The 22,227-nt window shown below is 32.3% G+C and overlaps 2 long non-coding RNA genes across 2 annotated transcripts; both read right to left on the minus strand.

Moving 5' to 3' along the window:
- Positions 1-835: 835 nt before the first annotated feature.
- Positions 836-17,728, minus strand: LOC135309918 (uncharacterized). The gene is made up of 3 exons (XR_010370177.1): positions 17,638-17,728; positions 1,467-1,562; positions 836-870 (listed from the first exon to the last, which is right to left on the minus strand). It is a non-coding gene; the product is annotated as an uncharacterized LOC135309918 (long non-coding RNA).
- On the minus strand, positions 11,750-12,775 carry LOC135309904 (uncharacterized). Its single transcript, XR_010370162.1, has 3 exons — positions 12,666-12,775; positions 12,386-12,533; positions 11,750-11,846 (listed from the first exon to the last, which is right to left on the minus strand). It is a non-coding gene; the product is annotated as an uncharacterized LOC135309904 (long non-coding RNA).
- Positions 17,729-22,227: the final 4,499 nt, after the last annotated feature.

Consider the following 22,227-nt stretch of genomic DNA (forward strand, 5'->3'; position numbering starts at 1 on the left):
ATGGATAAAGGCAAAGTTACAAAATAGTAATTTATTATAACATCGAACTAATTTAATTACAAGTAAACAATTACGTCTATTCAGAAAAGGTGGCAGTGAACGTAAAACCGTTTAAAAGTGACATAATTTACGAAAAAGATGTGTGCAATCCCAGTAATATTATCAAACAGGATATCTTGGATTGGCACATAGGTGCTTTTTATTTCGAAAGTACGCGATTCTCATAGAATTTGATCATAAATTCTGATAGTCAATGGCGCTTTTTGAAGTGAATGTTGCTACTGTGCTTAAAAACGTGAATATTTTTTCTTTCTCTAATAAAAGTATTTCTCTAGTAAAATAATTCTTTTGTTTAGAATCCGGGATCCAAAAAATAAAATAGGTAATAAGAGCAATTTTATTTATAGCCAAATCGTTTCACACGTATTAGCCTTATTTTAACGAAAAGCTACTTCATCCACTATCCCTCTCTAACCTTACCTATATATCTCTAATATTTTTATTGATCGAGAACATTCGATTTACTTTAGAACACAAACTTTCATTTGTAATATCGAACAATTTAACAATATTTAAAACTAATGACTTAAACGAAGAATCTAATAAATACTATAATATTTTTCCTCATATATTTTTATACATTTAAAAAAATAACATAATAAAAGAAAATTATAAAGATGTTGATGATAAGTTAAAACACTTAATAAAGCTTCGTAAACTGAATAGCAACAATCAAGTAAGTAACACTGATGTTAAGGATTAGCACAGGAAGAGTCCAGTCCATGGGGATGACCTTGCAGATGGTGAACTTGAAGGGCCGGGCCTCGATGTACCGGATGAAGCGCTTGAGGTCCCTGCTTCTGATGGCATCTGAAATCAATTTAAAAATAAAGCCACAAGTTTGTTTCTCTGTTTATATCCCTTTCCACTATTTAATTTATTTTCAGTATACCACTTTCTCGCAGTAAGAAATTGTTTAGATTCAGTTTTAACTCTTCGACGCTATGAGATAGTTTCCCAGCAAAATATGACGGCAAAAATATCATTATTAAAGACTGACATATAGTGACAGCCGCAGACGTGTAGTATGGAGGTAACTGCAAGAAATAAAAAGCTTTAGATATTATCTTTGTCATTTTACTCTTCGTGAAATGTAATCTAATATTATATAATCTTTAATTTGTCTGACATAAGCTTTAACCTGAAGACTGTGTTCTACTTAATTTATTGCAATTTCTAAGAAGTTGATAGCTATACTAATGCTTTATTTATAAATTAATGTAGAATATTGGTGCAGACTATAATCAAAAATATTATTATCATCAGCAACATAGCTGCATTATATCAGCGTTAGTTTTAGCACTAGGTATCGATATTCAATTGTAAATTTTGTTTACGACACCAGCAGATGATCAGAAAATTTGAAGAAAGATTACCTTCTAAACGTTATTCAGATGGATACTTACAGAAATACCACCAATATCTTTATTTTTCAAAAGAGCGATTACAAAGTACACCGTCATCAATACTTGGGGTGTGTTGCACAAGATGACGATGGAAAACTGTAGACAAAACAAATAATGTAACTATATATATGAGGTAGTCGTGCGGCTGTAGTTTCAGTCACAATTTTCGTTGTCGAGTGATTTTCTGGTGAAAACGGGGTTACCGAAAAGTAGGATGTCATCCATGTATAAAGTGCGCAGCTCGGCCCATGACTGGTTCGGTTGTCGAGTCGGATTTTCCGGGACAATGGGGTTACCTAGTTGGCATGTCATCCATATATATCCATATATAAAGTGTGCAGAAGTGGGGGCTTGCGTGGGGGCGCGTTGTCGTACGGCTGTAGCTTTTGTGACTGGTTCGGTAGTCGAGTCGGATGTTTCCGGGATAATGGGATTACCGAAAAGTAGGATGTCATCCATGTATAAAGTGCGGAGAAGTGGCCCGGCCTTCGGCTTCGCCACGCAGCTCGACCTGTGACAGGTTCGGTTGTCGATTTGAGATTTTCTGGTGAAAAAGGGGTTACCGAAAAGTAGGATGTCATCTATGTATAAAGTTTGCAGGAGTGGCTCGGCCTGCGGCCTCGCATGCAGAGGGCACCGAGGCCTGCGGCCTTGGGGGGTGTGAAGCCCCCCCTGAAGGGGGGTACATGGAGGGCTCGGCCTTCGGCCTCGCCTTGGGGGCGTGGCCTCCAGGTGAGGAGTGGAGGGAGGGCTCGGCCTTCGGCCTCGCCACGCATCTGGACCTGTGACAGGTTCGGTTGTCGAGCTGAGATTTTCTGGTGAAAAAGGGTTACCGAAAAGTATGATGTCATCCATGTATAAAGTGTGCAGGAGTGGCTCGACCTACGGCCTCGCGTGCGGAGGGCGCCAAAGCCTGCGCCCACAGCTCCGCCGCTGGTGACTTGGGGTGTGACCCGCACCGAAGGGGGGTGGAAGGGGGGCTCGGCCTTCGACCTCAGCTTCGCCGCAAGACACACACAGTCCTCTATGACATTTGCTCGAGCACCCCCCACCTAACCCCCACCGTTTCCGCGGGCAGTACCCCCTTCCGATCAGAACAGCTTCGGAGATCACCTTTCGTATTTTTCCCCGTGCCTCCAGACCGCCCCCGATACGTCAACGTCACTGTGACAGCGGTCACGTGTATTCCGTAGAACAAAGTAATTATGTCAGTCAGTCAGCGGTAATGTAGCTTTATATAGTAGTAATAATAATTTATAGATATATAATTGTACAACAATTATACATAAAGGAATTTATTACAACAATTATAGATCTATAATACTTACGAGGACTTCAAAAACTTTCATAGCCTTTTGTGTTGAGTCAATCATAGATTTGTAGATGTATTCACAAGACACTATATTAAAACTTTTGGTTTTTAGGTAATTGGTAAATTGTACAATACGACAATTAACGGAAAAAAATGTAAATGTATAAATCAACATCGTGACGTCGTTGCTAATGTAAGGCGGCACAAAAAAAAGAACAAATAAAGATAAAAGATTACAAGCGGTCATATAACAGAAGAGAAAGAAACAAAAAAATCTTTCAAATATAATAACAGTTGACCAGAACATCATTTTAAATTCTAGTTTATAATTATGGCTGTCAATCCCAATTTCAGAATCAATCGCGAGTAAATCATTTTGGAGGTCGTAAAATGATTTATCAGATGTGAAAAAAATCAAAACAAACACGAAAAGAAAATATTCGATTGTGTAACAAGCGTGCCATGTTTCCATAAATGTATTTTCAACAGATAATAATGAAAGGAAACTTAAGACGCATATAAAAAGGCAACAAATAATATTAAATACTTTCCAAAGAATTCTCGATCTCAACGATTTGAACGTCATAAATCCAAAATTCAGGGCCAAATAAAAATTTAGTACTTTGAAGAAATAAAGGAATTTTTTAGAGAAACTTCTATTTTCTTTGATAGATTTCACTAGGAATTTTATTTTTGGAGTATTTGGGACAATTTTGTTTGTCATATTTATTTATATACTTTAAAAAGATGAAAAGAAAGCAAGTGGTTCCGACAATAATAATTTATCAAATAACAGTATGATGTGTTTCAATTCCATTAGTCAATACTTCGTTTGATTAACAGATCTGTATATACGAAAATGCTTATATATTAAGCAATGTTAATTTCCAGACTTCCATTAAAGCATTTTCGTCGTACAGATCTGTTAATCAAACGAAGTATTGACTAATGGAATTAATTGTTAATTATTCAACTAACTTTTGACCGCGGCTTTGCCCTCACATCTCGAGATCTAAACAATATATCGCGATATACAAGATTTTAAGTTAGACAATCCGCTCGACTGAGAAAACCACGTCAAATTTCGAAGTTTTTGTGCGAACAAATATAGCCCACTTATAGTAATAACATACGTATAAACATAGATAGAAGAGGGACTTATTTGTATTACTGAATGTACCTAAACAGTTGATACTTGAGCAACCCGGGCAAGAAGAATCGTTTTAAATAATGAACATTTGTATCAAATGTTCTACTGTTAAGGCAAAGCTTGCGAAATGGATAACGACTTTAATTTTATTTAAATAAAATTATGTTGAAATATGACACTTTATTTAAATTAAAAAGATCTGCTATGGTTATATTTTTGCCCAACCCATCGTGTACATCGGAACAACACAGCTTTTTTTTTTATTGTAATCATGTATTCTGACAAAAAAAAATATTTGATTTGATTTGTCGCTTTATAGAAACGTCGGACAACGACGAACATAATAAATAAAAATATTGCTAATGACATGACTGTATTAATTTATAGGATTATCATTCATGTTCTTTTTAGGTCAGGTGCTAATGCACCTTACAATAACCTTGTATTATATATGCTGTAAGTAGTAGTTAACAAACCGGTCTCTGTCCTGTCTCGGCTGTCACTCCATCCATCCATGGTCTTCTCTTTAGTCCATTCCCACCATAACTGTGTGAATTGTCTATCTACGTATTCTATTTTTGTCACTAGCCAAGTATGTTAAAAGTAAATATCTAACGAATATAGTATAACTATCGCAGTGGGCTTGCAGTTGGAACCGTAAAAATGAATATTTATGCCGAGCCCAATGTCCTCCCATAGTGTGCCGCTCTATGGACAATTGCAACTTCTATTCTCTGTGGTCCAAGATAAAATCTGCCGTCAGGCAGACCAGTAAAAAGTAATGTAGATTTTTCCAAAATGTTAACATATTATTTCTTCGCAGCATCATAGCCGCGGTAACACTCGAAGGACACAAAATTTTATCGAAATTCATCCAATAGATTTTGCCTAATTAAATAACATGTATATTATTAGGTGGTGGGGACAACAATGCCATGATCCACGTGTCCTCTACATGGAACCTGGAACCTGAAATAGCTATTACATACTTTTTATCTTGAAATTTACATGGTGCATTAGAATGAATAGTTTCCCGCCTTCATCTCACGGCTTGCACCCTACCTTCATTCCCGCACGCACTAACAGTACGTCAGCTCAGAGCCGTGAGTGTTAATACCGTCACTTGTGGTTTATTCCCACATTTCCCTGGGGGTGATTTAAGGAGGCTCGATAACACTGCTAAATTTCAAGCCGAATGCTGCAACATCGCCGGAATACTGGATGGAATTTTCCATACCATTGTGCATATATTCTGCCACGTATACATTAAAACCTTCACGTATCTATGGCACTGAAGTGTTACACAATAAAATCTTGGTACTATATTATGAATTTGATATATTGTGGAAATAATAAAATAAAAATTAGACTATTAAACATACTTTAAGTCTGAAGGAATATACATTGTTGTCAGTTTATGCGTTAAATCAAACCTGACACATGCAGTCCAATCAAGCGAGTGGTCACCGGCGCCAGATGCGCCATGACGGGTTAATTTCACATGATAATGTACAGCATACCAGTATTAAAATGTGGGGCCCTACTACGAGTATAACATTGCATTTTCTGTTAACTTGATTTAGGCAACGCGTTAGAATTTAGGTGGTATTTTTATCTCGTGTAAAAGGAAATGCTAAAAAATTATTATGTAACCGTCAAGTCAACCATTGGGTCATACAAAAGCTGTTATGTGGGTGCAAAAAAGGAATAATATGAAAGAAAATAAACTCCAAGGTAACCTCTCTCTAAGCAAGAATTTGCAGTTTATATGGAAAATAGGTTTCAAAATTTTCTTAGCGGATCTCTTTGAAATGTCCGTAGGATTTTTATTAAAGTTAATTGGCGTTTTAATGTAAACATATGAATTTTCACAATTTTTGTACTATTTGTGAAAATGTTACCTATAGTATGGTTTAAAATTACAGGTTCTGTGTTATATCTTTTTTATTCGACATTCAGACAGCATTACACGTTATCCCTTGTCTGCATTTCATTTTGGCTTCAATTTTAAATGTTTTTTTTTTTTTTTACCATGAAATTTTCACTGTTTCCTTTTAAAATTTTGAAGCACTCCACTCTTTGTCCGATATACTATAGTAAATACAGTTTTGTATAAATATACAAGAACTGCATTAATTTATTTCCTATTATCTCGTGGCGGCTCCATTCATTTGCGATCACAATAAAAGGGTTCTTGAAAGAGATGCAAAGATAGCGTCTCGTCAATCACTCTAGGATGAGAAGATTTTTGGAGCTGCTAATTAAGATTTACGACCTTAATGATGTTACCCCGTAACTTCGTCTGCGTGCGCAGTTCGAAATAAGTAACATTTTCTTCGTTGATGTTATCCCGGTATATAATGTTACAAACCAAATTTCAAGTAAATCGGCCGTTTAGATTTCAGATTCTCGTGATGTAACAAAAACAAAAAACAAGAAAATTGCAAACGTGCGTGTGATCTGAGGACCTCATCTTAAAATTCTATGAACATATGCTTGGAATTTAAGAAACTTTCGAAAACAATTGTTATAATTGGAATTAAATTAAGCTCGTGGGCCGGGTCGGGAGGTTCCCTCTATTATGGTTGAGCTACACGATGGCTGTCCCATGCGTCAACTCGTGAACGGGTGCTGCCAGAGGGAAGTGGTCATCTCGTTTCTTATATATTTTCATGTAAGTTAATTGTGTTTCACATCGATATATATATATTATAATCAGCACTCGGATCACAATAATAACCTGTTTTGATATACCTTTTGACTATGTACATTATGTACTTTTATATATTATTAGAAAAAAAAAACATTGTAAGAAACAATAATGGTAAGCCGATCTGGCATGATAGGGACCAACACTGTTCAAATGAGTTTCTTTCGGCATTTCTTCTCAGCAGTGGTCGTTCCGAAATGCCAGTAGTTTGTAGCTTGTGAGAAATAACTATAAATATAAAAATTGACGAGAAAAAGTGCCTGTGAAGATCTAATTTCTGAATAAATGATTTGAATTTGAATTTGCTTGTAAAATAGAGTACTGCACGAGTAAACATTAGTTTTGATTGGTTACATTATCTTCAACCCTAAATATACCTATAATCTACATTATATCTAAAATAAACACAAAATACGCATGACAGACAGACCAACGCCGAAATAGTAATTACGAGTCAAACAAAGCCGTGTGTATATAGAGATATTGCGGACAGACAGACGAATGTGTAAATTATACCACTATGGTATAACTGCCGCTGACTTCAGTTAAGGTATTAGTGTTTGATACTACTGCAATATTTATTTGTTTGTCCCGGCTTCGTTCTGGTAAAAACATAATAAATAAAACTATTTTTGACAGAAGAGGTTGGTCAAAAGTAATTTTGACTGAAATAACAGTTAAAAATTATTTTATAAGACTTTTAATTTCAAAACTGACGTTTGACCAACATCTTCCGTCATAAAAAAATATATCCTAACTCATAAAAGTTCCTACTTACAATAAAAACTAATTACTTAACAACAATTATTACATTAATTGCCGTCTAATATATTTTCGGTCGTATTATCATTTCGTGTAATAAAGTAGTCGTTCAATTGTATCAACTCCGGACAGTCAGTACGAACCCACTATGTCAATATTATTTAAACTAAATTCAAACACCAAATTAATACATAAATTATTTAACTCCATTTTTATATTTATTGTAATAATATTTTGTGTAGACTTCGGATATATCAACTACAGAACCAAGACTCTGAAATATATAGTGAAATTTATACATTTCATGTTTATATGTATTGTTTTAATAGTGTCGTATTCATATTCTGGCATTCAATATGATCAAGAAATACTATCAATTCTTTGGTATATTACCATCACTATAATGTACTTAACATGTATATTTGTAACACAATTTACAAAGAGACAAAACAATTTTTTCATGTTTCAAAAGAATTTGTATTTGATTGACGATGAATTTGGGTTTGCCGGCTTTAATGACAAGATTGAATTGAAATTTGCAATAATTTATTTATCATATCAATTTTATACTATAAGTACAATGTTTTATTTTTGTTTTTATTATACAAGTTATTGCTATATACCCGGTCCGTTAATTTTTTTCTTCATTACTCCTACGTTTGTAGCAAATACAGTGATTATTGTGTTCGGAGTATTTTTCTATTCCGTATACTGTCGAATGCTGAGTCTTACAGATTTGGTTTCAAATTGTATTGATGTAAAAACTTATTGCAACGCTTATCAGAAACTAGCTGACGAGACCGAAAAAGGAAGATTTCATTTCGGCTGCATGGTAAAGCATCAGTTTCAATAGCAGACAATCCAATTTCAGACTTGCGAATATTGAAATTAGTTTTGATTATTTTTTATTTGAAAAAATATATCCAGTTCATCACATCCATGCTTATTACTATATTCATTTGTATTAATTCATTAAAATAGAAGAGGGATATATTATTTAAGTAAATATTATAGAAGGTATGATAGCAGGAAGAAAGCCCAGGAAGTCCGAGAGATAGTTACACCAGGCAAATAAAAGAAAAAAGTGGGAATTGTGTCGTATCAAGAAATGAAGGAACTGGCTATGGTAGGAGGACGATGGAAGGAACTTCACCGACAAGAACCTTGCTCTTATATTACATGAGGATGAGGAATTCATTGCTATCGATTTGATGCGAATTCAATTTGTAATATATATATACTTTTATTCATTTTCAGTACTTTTGGTGCTTGGCGTTTTACGTCTCCGATGTAATGTTAGCAATATTGTACCCATTGACGAAAGGCGATTCAGACGTATGTATTGTTTCGTAACATATAAGTATCGCTACATTTCCTTTGTCGATCCTTATTGTTTATATTACTGAGGAAGCAAACATATTTTATGGTTTTCTTAGGGCATATCTTGTCAGCAGTCGAGTGGGTGTTCCGAAATACTCGCAGTTTGGAGAATTAATATCTAAATATTATTTAATTTAAAATATAATTTGAAAAGGGGCCTGTGAAGACCTAATTTCATTAAAAGAAGGATTTTATGGAAATAATGGAAGGAGGCCTTTATCCAGCAGCGCTGATGGCTGAAATAAATAAAAAATAAATAAATAAGGGCAAGGATAATAACATGTTAATTTGTTACTATTTATCTGAATAAATCTTAAGATTTTTTTTTATATCATTTACAGAAATATTTAGTGAATTTTCTTCTAGCAAATATTACGTTTCTTCCAACACTGGTCATTATAATAGCGCCAATCATCACCGCTAGTCAGCTGTTATCACAAGTCCACACATTGAAATTGATTTTGTATGACAGACTTATGCATGATAGAGGTAAGAATAAGTATATTAAAATAATAGGTAATTAATTAGTTGTTAGAAAGAAAATACTGGCCTGTGCGAGTTCGCGTGGAGACGGTACCGTGGTTATTCTAGCTAGTGAACTATTTTCCGTTATAACGTATTATCAAGTTTACCACTTTATTTTCAATTTATAGAACTATTATAGGTTTTCCCGTAATTTACAAGCAATAAACTATATATTTAAGATTATCATAACGACCCTCTTTCATTTGATACGAGTATATAACAAAACACGGTTTGAAAACTTTATTTTATTTCCTTATATTTTGATGGTTAGATGATTGGTTGGTCCGGATTCCAAGTGCAAGTCACATCTCGCAAATAAGTGTAATTTTCGAAGGAGGAAATAAAATAAAGTTTTTCAAATATAATATATATATATATATATATAATATAAATATATATATATATATATATGAATATATATATATATATATATATATATATATATATATATATATATATATATATATATATATATATATATATATATTCATATTTATATATATTTCTTTTTATATTATATATTTATATATATATATATATAATAAATAAATATGAATAAATATATATATATATACATATATTTATATTATTTATATATATATATATAAAAAAGAAAAACTTTATTTTATTTCCTCCTTCGAAAATTACACTTATTTGCGAGATGTGACTTGCACTTGCACACTTTGCATATATATATATATATATATATATATATATATATATTTATATATTATGTTATATATAATACATTTCAAGAAAATTCACTAGTAGCAAAGATGATTAATGAAACAATTAAAAAATAACAAGAATTATAAAGAAAACGAAATTTGAAATAAAAATAAAAATAAAAGAACAACTTTATAAAATTAATGTATCTGTGAAAATATGAAAATTAGCGAAAGCGTTCACATAAATATTTATATTTCTAACAAAAATATGATATTACTTATTTATTTACAATTTCAGGCAAAGATCATTACGATGAATTGGAGAAGTTTGTCTGCTACATCGAAGCCCGTCCATTCAGATTCAAAGTCGCTGGCATTTTACCTTTGGACTGGTCGCTGGTGGCTATAATAATCAACTTTATGGTAACTTACATCATTGTCCTACTGCAGATGGCTCCATGACAAGAGTTGTTCTTTTGAATAAACAATACGGAACGCAAACAGTTTTTTGTATGTCCTTAGTTTTGGAAATTATCATTGTTATCTTACGTTCTTTTGGCTTTTTTTTGTATAAAAAGTTGATGTTTTAAATAAATTGAAAATAGTTTAAAAATAACGAAATTAATTTAAAATACCTCTCCCAATGGTTTCCGGAGAAATGACATATACTAATTTCTACTGTAGAGCCATAGACAAAAGAAATATATATATAAAGTGTAGAGCTGTTCCAACAATGCGTGAGTTTTTCCCAGTATTATTTTTTCAATGTTGTGTGCAATAATTATTTCATTTATTATAACAAAATATTTCAATCGTCGTGTGAGCCCTGCTGAGAGTGGACTAACTTGCAAACAAAAGCTAATTGGGAGCGGTTAATGTTATACAATGTTGTAATTCTTCAAACTTCATTTTTTACTTGTTTGTACTTTGTCAGCTTATTCTTTATTGAAACTGTGGGTAGCCGTGCTGGTCTGCTGGTTTTACATTTAAGTTACACTCTTGTTCTACATTGCATCTACATCACATCAAAATAATTTAAAATTGTTTGTTAAAATAAATATATAAAGACAAATCACACAGATTGAGTTAGCCGCACAGTAAGTTCGAAACTTGTGTTGGGACATATTATACTAATATATAAATGAACTTCGAAGACCCAGATCAATCTGAAAAAGATCATTTTCCATGTTGACCTGACCCCAATGTTGTTGACCCCAATTTATTAAATAATTTAGGAAAAATAAAATTACTTAATATAAAATAAATGATCGCCGTATGTGTTTCTATCTATTTATTTTAAGAGAAGGGATACAGTTAATAAAACAATGTCGATGAATATTAATTTACTAAAAAGTGTTATTATTTTGGTAGTCAGACACAATTCAAATATATGTTGTCCAAATAATTTCTATTAATGCAAGGGGCGGACTTTAGAACTATATTTTTGATGAACCGTTTTGCGGATTTTTTATTATTCTTCAATCGATATAGATAGCGATAAATTAATAAACTTTACTAAATTTGTAATTATACAAATTAAGTTTAACATTACTATTAGCCTATTGTCATATAAAAAAAAAATATATAGTAACAAAATTTGAATCACAATTTTCAAATTGATCTAAATTCCTATAAGATTCTCCAAAAAAAACGAATGCAAATATTGTAGAATAATCATTGCACGTGATTACTCCAGTCTTGTCTTAGGCCCTCCGAGTTATCTGTAATAGCACGATGATGTAGGTAATAACTACGTTGAGTACCATAGACACTAATGTCCAGTCTAGGGGTATAACACCAGCCACTTTGTACTTAAAAGGCCTGGCTTTGATGTAACGGATCAATTTCTGCAAAGCGACATAGTCAGGTTTATCTGAAAACAAAAATTAGATTTTTAGCAGGAGAAAAGCTGATTTTTAAAGGCAAATCAGCCGTGACCGAAACTTTATTTGCTTGCAATTTGATATAAGTATAATTTTCTTTAACTCGAAAGCTTTTTGGGACTTTACGTCAATTTGATTGAATTGAGATTGAAGACTCGAAAGTTGGTTTGTTTTAAAAAAATTTCGCTACAAAAATGTGAATAAAACAAATATTTCAATTAAGTTCTTTAATGATTCCGAGATACTAGAATAATTCAGGGCAATTCATTTTTAGTTTACAAAATTAAAGATTATTCGAAAAGGTCTTTACAGACTTCTTCTTCACTATTATTAGGATCGCTCTTTTTTAAAGTAGGATGTGACAAATGATCGTGCTCCGAGCATGCCAATAGAAATCTACGCGCCAACTATTTTGTGTCCCTTAGGCGCGACAGATTGCAATAGAAATAGAAATGATAAAAAAAATATCTCAAAAAGCATTTTGTTGCACTAGTATGTAGGTGCATTAAAATTGTGACAATGGCTTCACCTCTATCGTTGCGAAGTCTGTCGTACAACATCAACTGTAGCTTGTCCACTTGCGAGGACAGCATGGTGGCGGTCATCAACGGAGCGAAGATGATGAGCAGAGACGGGATCACAGTTATGTTTGCAAATATATACTCTTGGAGGGTTGCCTGGAAATTATTAGATAGAAAACAATTTTACGCTTTAATAAAGGATTATAATTTTTTGACGATATAAATAAGAATGAGTTTAAATCTTGAAAATATTAATTCAAGATTAAGTAATAAATTATTGTGATATACATGGTTAATGGATCTCTACAGTTTAGGTTAATGCTTTAGAATATGACATAAGTAAATATGCTAGTTAACGTTTTGCTATGGTGACATTCTGTACTTTTACTACCGCGAACTGTGGCAGGTGATCTCGCACTGGAATAAGATCACTCCATATCCGTCATGTTGAGGGATACAATACATAACTTTGACAGCGGATAATAATGCTACCTAATAATGGGTTGACGTCAGGCAAGCGGCCGTTTGTAAAATCACAGCCAATTGTTTAAAATTACAAGGTTTTATTTTTTATGCTGACCCCTGGCTTCTCGGTTTCACAGCCTCAGATGTATAATCGGCAATAAAATATATTGAAAGACAGACATACCAGCGTATTAATTCGGAACAGTGGATAAAATATATCATGCATTGTTTCGGCTACGTAGAACATCAAGCAGGAGAAATACTGAAAAGCAAAGTTTAAATCAAATTCTTTTATAACATGACAGAACATTAAGAAAAACTGTAACACTATAAATTGATACTTGCCATGCAGCTAAAATTTGATATTGCTTTGTCTGTCAAATCAGCCAATTTTTGATACATGTTGAAGCAAAAGCGATAATCTTTTCTATGGCTTGAGATAATATCAGTAAAGGTCTTCATACGACAATAAACAGCGTAAAAGAGAAAGGTAAAAACTAACAAAATTGTATCAGCAACCAAAAATGGACAGTAATAGAAAAACATAAAATAGCCGCTGGTCGTACAATATAGATTGTAAAAGAAACAGTAATAAATGGCAACACAAACTTCATAAAACACCACTACTGTATAAGTCACGACAAATTTTAATTCGAAGTTGTAAAAACATCCGGGAAAACCTAACTCATTGTCGATCAGAATTAAATTTTCCAATAGCGTGTGAAAACTGCTTTGTTTATTTGAAAATAGCGAAAAGAAAGTATTTGTCAAATATTGTATATTATTCGTTACATACCACAGGACCAAAAGAATACCGAAATTATTGCGAATATCCGAAAATAAGTATAAAGCAATTAATACTATTATTATTTGAATTAGGTTTATGATTTTCACCACATATTTTACTATAGTAACTCTATTTGTATTTTTGATAAATCCGAAATCTAAACCTAAGGTAATAATCATTAAAATGAATAAATAAATAAATAACTTGTGGCTTATTTTGGAATTACTGTTGACCGCCATAGTATTTATCTGTAACACGGGTCCGATTTCTTTAATGTTTTATAGAATTGTGTCGACGACAAACACTCAAATTGACGAATGTTTTGAGACAACCTCATTAGTAATTTATTAAGGTTGGTACACTTAAGTTTATTACTGCTTGGACTACACAAGCAAGATATTATAAAATGTATCGACAGTACTACAACAGTATGTACAAATTTTGTGACTTCTATTTTTTTAAAATAATTACATAGATTGAATTAGTTCTAAAGTAAATTCGATGAGACTCGTGTTATGGGATATTTTATATATTTTAATAACATATACATAATAGAGACTCAAGTCAATCTATAAAAGTTTATTTTCCAACTTGACCTGTCCGAGGATTGAATCCGGGACCTCCAGTATTAGATCCAACATGATGACCATTAAGCCACAGAGGTCCTCGAAGTTCGTTCTATACTGGTTAATTATTAAGAATTTGTATTGATCGATTCCGTAAAAGAATTCTATGAAATTATTATTTTTATGATACATTGTAAGTGTACATTATAACTTTGCATTCTTAGTATTTCAATAACAATTTAACACTTATTTTTGGACTAATGTGTACTAATCGTTGTATTTTCCTATATCATTAAAATATTTTTAATAGTGGCAACGTTACGAGTTGAAATACATGGATGATGTATACTTTTTGTCAAGCAAGTTATTTAAGGCAAAAACGAACAGACATTCATGGATGCCTATCCGCATCAGAAAGATCTTTTACAGTTGTCGTTACTTAACATTTAAATTAATAAAACACGAAACTGCCCCGCCAGAAATTTATTCAACATAATATAATTCTTAATTATACAATTGATAAAAATAGTAAATCGTTTTAGGTCTTCATCTGCAGCAGAACGATGACATAATTCGCAATTATATTGAGTACGATAGCCACCAGCGACCAGTCCAGAGGTATAATACCACCGATTTTAAATTTGAAAGGCCGGGCTTCGATGTAGCGTACCATCTTTTGCAAATAATTGTAGTTATCTTTTTCTGTAATTGGAATCATATATACTCTATTAATATTAACGTAGGATTTATTTATGTGAAACATAGTAAAAGATGTGATATATTATTAGAGATTAGCATGTATCGACACGTAGATGGCATGATAGATAAGACAGCACAGTATATAATGTGTGAATTAAATAACTCAATATTTTTAGACACGTGTACAATAGCGGACTTATCCCATGTAAGTTTTGATCATATTGAATTGCAGCTGCGAATAGTCGCTTATATACTGCTGATTTATGTGAAATAACTTTTATTTTACATGCAATATATCAACGTCACACGGGCGATTTTCATAGAAGTCCTAAGAAAACTGACCGCATGTAGCGCTATCGCGCGGCGGAATAGTATGTTGCATTTCTATGCTATTTTCTTTACTACATATTATATAGTTGATGGTAAACTAAGACCAAGGGTGTTGGCTACTTTGTGGTCTATGAACTTTTACCACACACACACACACATACACTGCCTCTCTCGCCCTCCAAACAGGAAGACAATCGCTGTTTGGCAACATGAAAGGATGAGGTTGTGGTACCCATGCAGACGTACTTTGTATCAAGGTCTTGCTCTGGTAAATATACCTCTTTCGTGGATCAGTCTGTCGTACAATATTAATTTCAGCCTCTCAACTTGTGAGGACAGCTTGCTGGCGGTCATCACCGGAGCAAAAATGATAAGGAGAGACGGAATCACTGTTATATTCGCCGATATATAGTCTTGAAAACTTTTCTGGAAATACAAGAGAAAAGATTCTGAGATTTCCATAGGAATGTATATTTTCAGTAAAAATTGTAATTTGAAGAATATTTCGCGTTTAGGAAAACAAATATTTGGTATTTTCTACAAACAATGTGAAAACTTATACAATATCAATACATACCATCGAATTAATGTGAGTCAGCGGATAAAATATGCTGTACATTGTGTCTGATACATAGAAGATCAAGCACCAGAAAAACTGGAAAACCAATTTTTAATAAACAATATTTTTAATATCGTCTAATGTAATATGAAGTTTTTGCTTTTATATGTCTTCTTACCATGCAACTGAAGGTAGCTCTAGCCTTGTCAGTTACGTCAGCCAATTTTTGATATATATTGAAGCAAACACCATAGTCATTTGTTTTGTAAGTAATAAATTTTGTAAAGGTTTTCATACGACAGTAAACAGCGTAAAACAAAAATGTATAAACTATCATTACTGTATCTGTTACTAGTAGGGGGCAATTCAAAAAATAGATATAAAAATAATTAGTTCCACAATATTGCTTAAAAAATATACAGAAATATAATATCACACCAATCTCATACAACCAAACCATCATATAAGTCACAACAAATTTTAACTCGAAATTGTAGTTATATCCAGGAAAACCTAATACTTTATCTATGGGAATCAAATCTTCTAAAAGTGTGCAAAAACTATTCCGTTTACTTAAAAATATTAAGATGAAAGTGTTTGTCAAATATTGTATATTATTCGTTACATACCACAAGATCGTCAAAATATATATATCATCACTTATACCAGAAAAAAAATATAAAACGTTTAATACAACGATTATTTGAATGATATTAATAGTTTTTATAAAATATTTAATTTTGTTAGGTATGTTTTTAATGAACCCGAAATCTAAACCTAACATTACCATCATCGAAATAAATGAAAAATTAAATAATTTACGACATATTTTGGAATCAGAGTGAACCGTCGTGGTATTCATCTGTAACACGTGTCCTCCATTCATGTGTGTGTTACCGAGTTGTGTACGACGACTCAAATAGACGAATGTTTTGAAACAACGTAATTAGTCGTTCCTAATGGTTTGTAAGTCACTTAAGTTTATTGCTGGTTTCGGTTCATCAAATTGAATTACCTAATTTCAATAATATTTAATTTTAATAATAAGACTTTAAAATACTAATAACCTTAGAGAGGCACCAGAAGAAGAAAATAACAAATTGTAATATTAAATATATTTTAAATACTTTGTAATTTACTGTACTGACATCTGAAAAATTAATTTTATATTTTAGAAAACTGTATTAGGTATTTGATTTGATTAAATAATAATAATTATTATTTTTTTTGTCAGACCATAAAATCCATAAATTGTTAGTAGAATTCTTAACCTATGTTAGTAAGCAACAGTTTCAGCCTCTCAGTTCAGTATTTTGAAACGAATTGAGTCACTGTATCGAGATTCATGTGCGTGACACATGAATGTCGACCCAGTGTCTCATTATTGGACAGTCAATCCTGTCAGACAACACATTTGGAATGCCATTGGTGCTGCTCCGAATACGTTGTATCAACGAGGCCACTCTAAATAAAAGAATATTTTTAGTTTTTTTAATTTAAAAGGAATTTTAATTCAAATTCAAATCATTTATTCAGAAATTAGACCTTCACAGGCACTTTTTCTCATCAATTTTTATATTTATAGTTATTTCTCACAAGTTACAAACTACTGGCATTTCGGAACGACCACTGCTGAGAAGAAATGCCGAAAGAAACTCATTTGAACAGTGTTGGTCCCTATCATGCCAGAAGGGCTTACCATTATTGTTTCTTACAATGTTTTTTTTTCTAATAATATATAAAAGTATATAATGTACATAGTTAAAAGGTATATCAAAACAGGTTATGATTGTGATCCGAGTGCTGATTACAATAATATCAATTATATATCGATGTGAAAGACAATTAACTTACATAAAAATATATGAGAAAAGAGATGACCAGTTCCCTCTGGCAGCATCCGTTCACGAGTTGACGCATGGGTCAGCCATCGCGTAGCTCAACCATAATAGAGGGAACCTCACGACCCGGCCCACGACTGGTGACTACTTCAACAATTATTGTATTTAATATATATATTTTGTCTGTATTAAGTAAATTTACTGCTATGAATTCATAATATATTATGTACACAATTGAAAGTCGCAATGTTAAGAGTTACATTACATCGATGATATACCTTTTGTTTGAGTTACTTGATGCAGCAGCGATATGAATCATAATAATTATTTTTATTTTATTTATAAGTATTTATACAAATAAAAGTGCTTGATTAATTAGGCAAGATGATTTAATAAAAAAAAATACATTTCATACATGGGTTTAAACTTATTTTGAAGATCAAAAATGCCAAATACAAGTCACATTCACAAGATACTTTTTATTATTTCATACTATTCAAAACGTATACAGAAAAGTATCCGCCACAAGCTTCGTCAAAATATACAACAGTAAAATCGGCAAGAAGCTTCGTCAAAATATACAACAGTAAAATCGGCAAGAAGCTTCGTCAAAATATACAACAGTAAAATCGGCAAGAAGCTTCGTCAAAATGTTTACATGAAGATATCTGCAACATGCTTCGTCATTCAAAAAGTTATTAATCTATGAGACCAGACTCCGTGCCGAACCCGGCCCGAAGGTCACCATAACGCTAGCTGCGCGTTGAATTGCCAAGGAGAGCCTTTGAGCCAGGAACGACATGGAGCGTCTATCATTGGATTATTTATTTTATATATTAGTTGTTATTGATCAAAATTTAAGAAAATAAGACGCGATACTACCACGCAAGATAAAATTATATGATTCAATAGTCACGCAAGAGGAAAAATGTATGATTCGTTATATATTATAGTCATAAGATTTTCAATCATTATTGAAAGCCTTTGGAGTCATCTGCAGCAGAATGATGATGTAAGTGACCATAACATTGAGCACAATAGCCACCAGCGACCAGTCCATAGGAATAATACCAGCAATTTTGAATTTGAAAGGCCGGGCTTCGATGTAGCGGACAAACTTCTGCAGAGCAACGTAGTTATCTTTATCTGTAAATAAATTTATTGGTAAATAAATAATTAACTATTTACATAGTAATCTATAAACATATAGATATTAAGTATGTCATATATATTGAGAAGTAGTAATTACGGCGCAGGCCGAGATTTTTGTTGCCTGATTTGACGTCTTTCTAAGCCAAAATATTAATCTGACTTGAATTTTAAGTCTTCTTTCTTATCGAACATAGTCGATTGCTAACACTAGTGTTAGACTTAGATTATTCAAGTCACTACACTATCTATTTAGTGTCAAATAGTCGCATACGCACTATTAATAAAGACAAAGACAAAGATTATTTATTTGCAAAAAGATGAGTTTAAATTTTTTTACAATGTGGTATTAAAAGAAAAACTTAATCCTACATGTTTCACCGTCCACGGGTATGCAAATTTAAATGCTATTTAAATTAACTAAATAGACAAGCAGTGTGCGGGTTTGACACGTAATTTTTTTAAATTAATAGCAAACAAGTTTTCGTTTTCATTGGTATACAACATTTTAAGGTATTATTAGCGTCAATTATTGGCTAAATATAAATTAATGTAGTTTGATAGACTAAAAAGTCGCCGTGCTTATGAAAATATTCACAACTATAATTAAAATGTCCCTCATAAACGTTACCTCTATCGTGGATCAGTCTATCGTACAACATCAACTTCAGCTTGTCTACTTGTGAGGTGAGCAAGCTTGCGGTCATCGCTGGAGCGAAGATGATGAGCAGAGTCGGGATCACAGTCACGTTCGCCGAAATGTAGTCCTGGAGACCTTCCTGCAAATATAGTATTTCATTCTCATGCTGTATAAACGACCTCTTCGACAACCTCGGTGGCGCAGTGGTAAGGTTCTTGCCACTGAACCGAGAGGTCCAGGGTTCGATCCCCGGTCGGGTCATGATGGAAAATGATCTTTTTCTGATTGGCCCGGGTCATGGATGTTTATCTATATATATATTTGTTATAAAATATAGTATCGTTAAGTTAGTATCACATAACACAAGTCTCGAACTTACTTTGGGGCTAGCTCGATCTGTGTGATTTATCCTAATATATTTATTTATTTATGAAACATTACAACTGTAAAATATTTATTTAAAAAATCTGCTAATAAGAAAGAAGATTTGGATGGATTTATAAGCATACATACATACCATAGAGTTAATAATAGTGAGTGGAAAAAATACTGTTAGCATCGTATCTGACATGTAGAAAATTAGGCAGCAGAAAAACTGAAAAAAAAAACATTATCTATTTAAATATTGAGCATTAAAAATTTTAACTATGCTATCAAACAATTAAGAAAAAAAAATCACTTAATTAATATAAATAGGAGCTATAAATATTGGTAAATTTTATATATTGAAATAACATATTTGAATTTATACTCACCATACAACTAAATATATTTCTGACCTTGTCTGTCACATCGGCTAGATCCGTATAAACATTATAACAAAAACAATAATTATTCGTACAATTTGCGACCAAATTGGTAAAAGCCTTCATACGACAAAAGACGGAATAAAATAGGCACGTGTAAACTATTAATAATGCGTCAGCAGAGAACATTGGACAGTTGAAGAAGAAAAGCCAGTAATAGGGAGCTCGGCAATATTGCTTGAAATATATACAGAAGTAGATGACAACACCCACTTCGTAACATATAACTATCAGATATGACACTATAAATTTTATTTCAATATTGTAAGCATAAACAAAAAAACCCAATTTTTTGTCTATCAAATATAAATTGTCTTGAAATGTGAAAAAACTGTTTTCTTTATTGCATAAGTGCAGTACAAAAAAACATGTCAAATATTGTATATTATTAGTTATATACCAAAGGGATGTTAAAACATCAGTATCGACTAGAAATCTTGAATAGAAATATAACCCAAATAATACTACAGTCACTTGGAATGTGTTCATAATTTTGACAAAATATTGTATTACTTTTGTCTTTCTTTTAATATATCCAAAATCTAAACACAATATTACTGCAATGACAAGAAATAAAAAGTTGTATACTTTTTTTAATATTTTGGAATTCTTTTGAAAGGTCATTTTATTAATTTCTTACACTATTCGTGTAACCTATTTATTCTTCACACAACGAATATGTTTCATCAGAATGAATGATGGCGGAATGCTAATAATTGATTAAGGTGGGCAAACTAATTAAGTTTATTGTTTATTGATTCAGAACTAACGAGTGTAGCGTTCTGAAATTCTGAATGTTTAATGAAAATGAAAGTAATAATATGTTAATAAAAGTTTAATCTACATAATTACACCAATTTAATTGCATACAAATCAACTTGGAGCAAAAATACATTTTTTGTATGTATGTTTGTAGGTACATACCTACAAAACATACATACATAAAACATGCATACATATTCATGTAGGTTTGTAACGAAATTTGAAAAAAGGTATGTAGGATCTTCAAGAGAATTTTTAAATTCATGGTGCAACAATATCGTGGGGCAAAAATTTGAAATATTCACCATTTTGTAAAAATAATTAAATTATAGTGCTCGCGAGGTCTAGGTTCGCGGCGAACAACTAATATAAATGAGTAAATTGTATAGCGACGATCAAGTATGTGACGACGATGTGGAGGACGAGAACAGGCAGCGTCCAGTCCATGGGGATGATCTTGCAAATGGTGAACTTGAAGGGCCGGGCCTCGATGTACCGTATGAAGCGCTTGAGGTCCCTGCTTCTGATGGCATCTGAAAACTTGGCTGTCTCATATATAAGTTGACACGATTAGCATATTTGTTAGTTCATGACGAAAATATTTCTATTTCGTTTCAACATTTTCAAAATTTCCGAATTATGATTATTTTATAAGTCGTTTCAGTTTTCGTGACAGTGCATTCTTATGACCTGATGGTGCAACAGTTGGTTTATATGAACGTACGTGATTTTTTTTTGTCACGAGTGGAATGCAACAAGATCTTTTTGATGGCATTGAAAGTTTCTGGCAATAATTTTAATTTTAAATTATTTTACTCAAGTAAATATTACAGGACATTTTATGTGGTCTTATAACAATAAAGACATATAACGGATAATCATAAACATCTACAGACTTTTTGATTCACTAGAATCAAGTCAAATATACCTGCAGGTAATGTCCAAAGTTTCAGCTATAACTGAAGAACATTTACCTGTTTCGTGGAGCAAAATATCATGCACTTGTAATTTTAATTTGTCACTTTGAAAACTTAGCTTTCCGGCATAATATACTGGCAGGAATATCATTATCAAAGCTGGAATCATACTCGTACATACATCCACTAAAAATGGAGTGGTCTAAAACAAAGGTGAAAACATGCAAGCTAAAATGTTGATTTTTATTTATGTACTTAATTCATTTCACACAACAATAACATGCACGACTAAATATTCGGCAAAATATACTTACATAAATTCCATAGAC

Source organism: Plodia interpunctella, chromosome 19 (genome assembly GCF_027563975.2).
Source record: "Plodia interpunctella isolate USDA-ARS_2022_Savannah chromosome 19, ilPloInte3.2, whole genome shotgun sequence".
NCBI lineage: Eukaryota > Metazoa > Arthropoda > Insecta > Lepidoptera > Pyralidae > Plodia > Plodia interpunctella.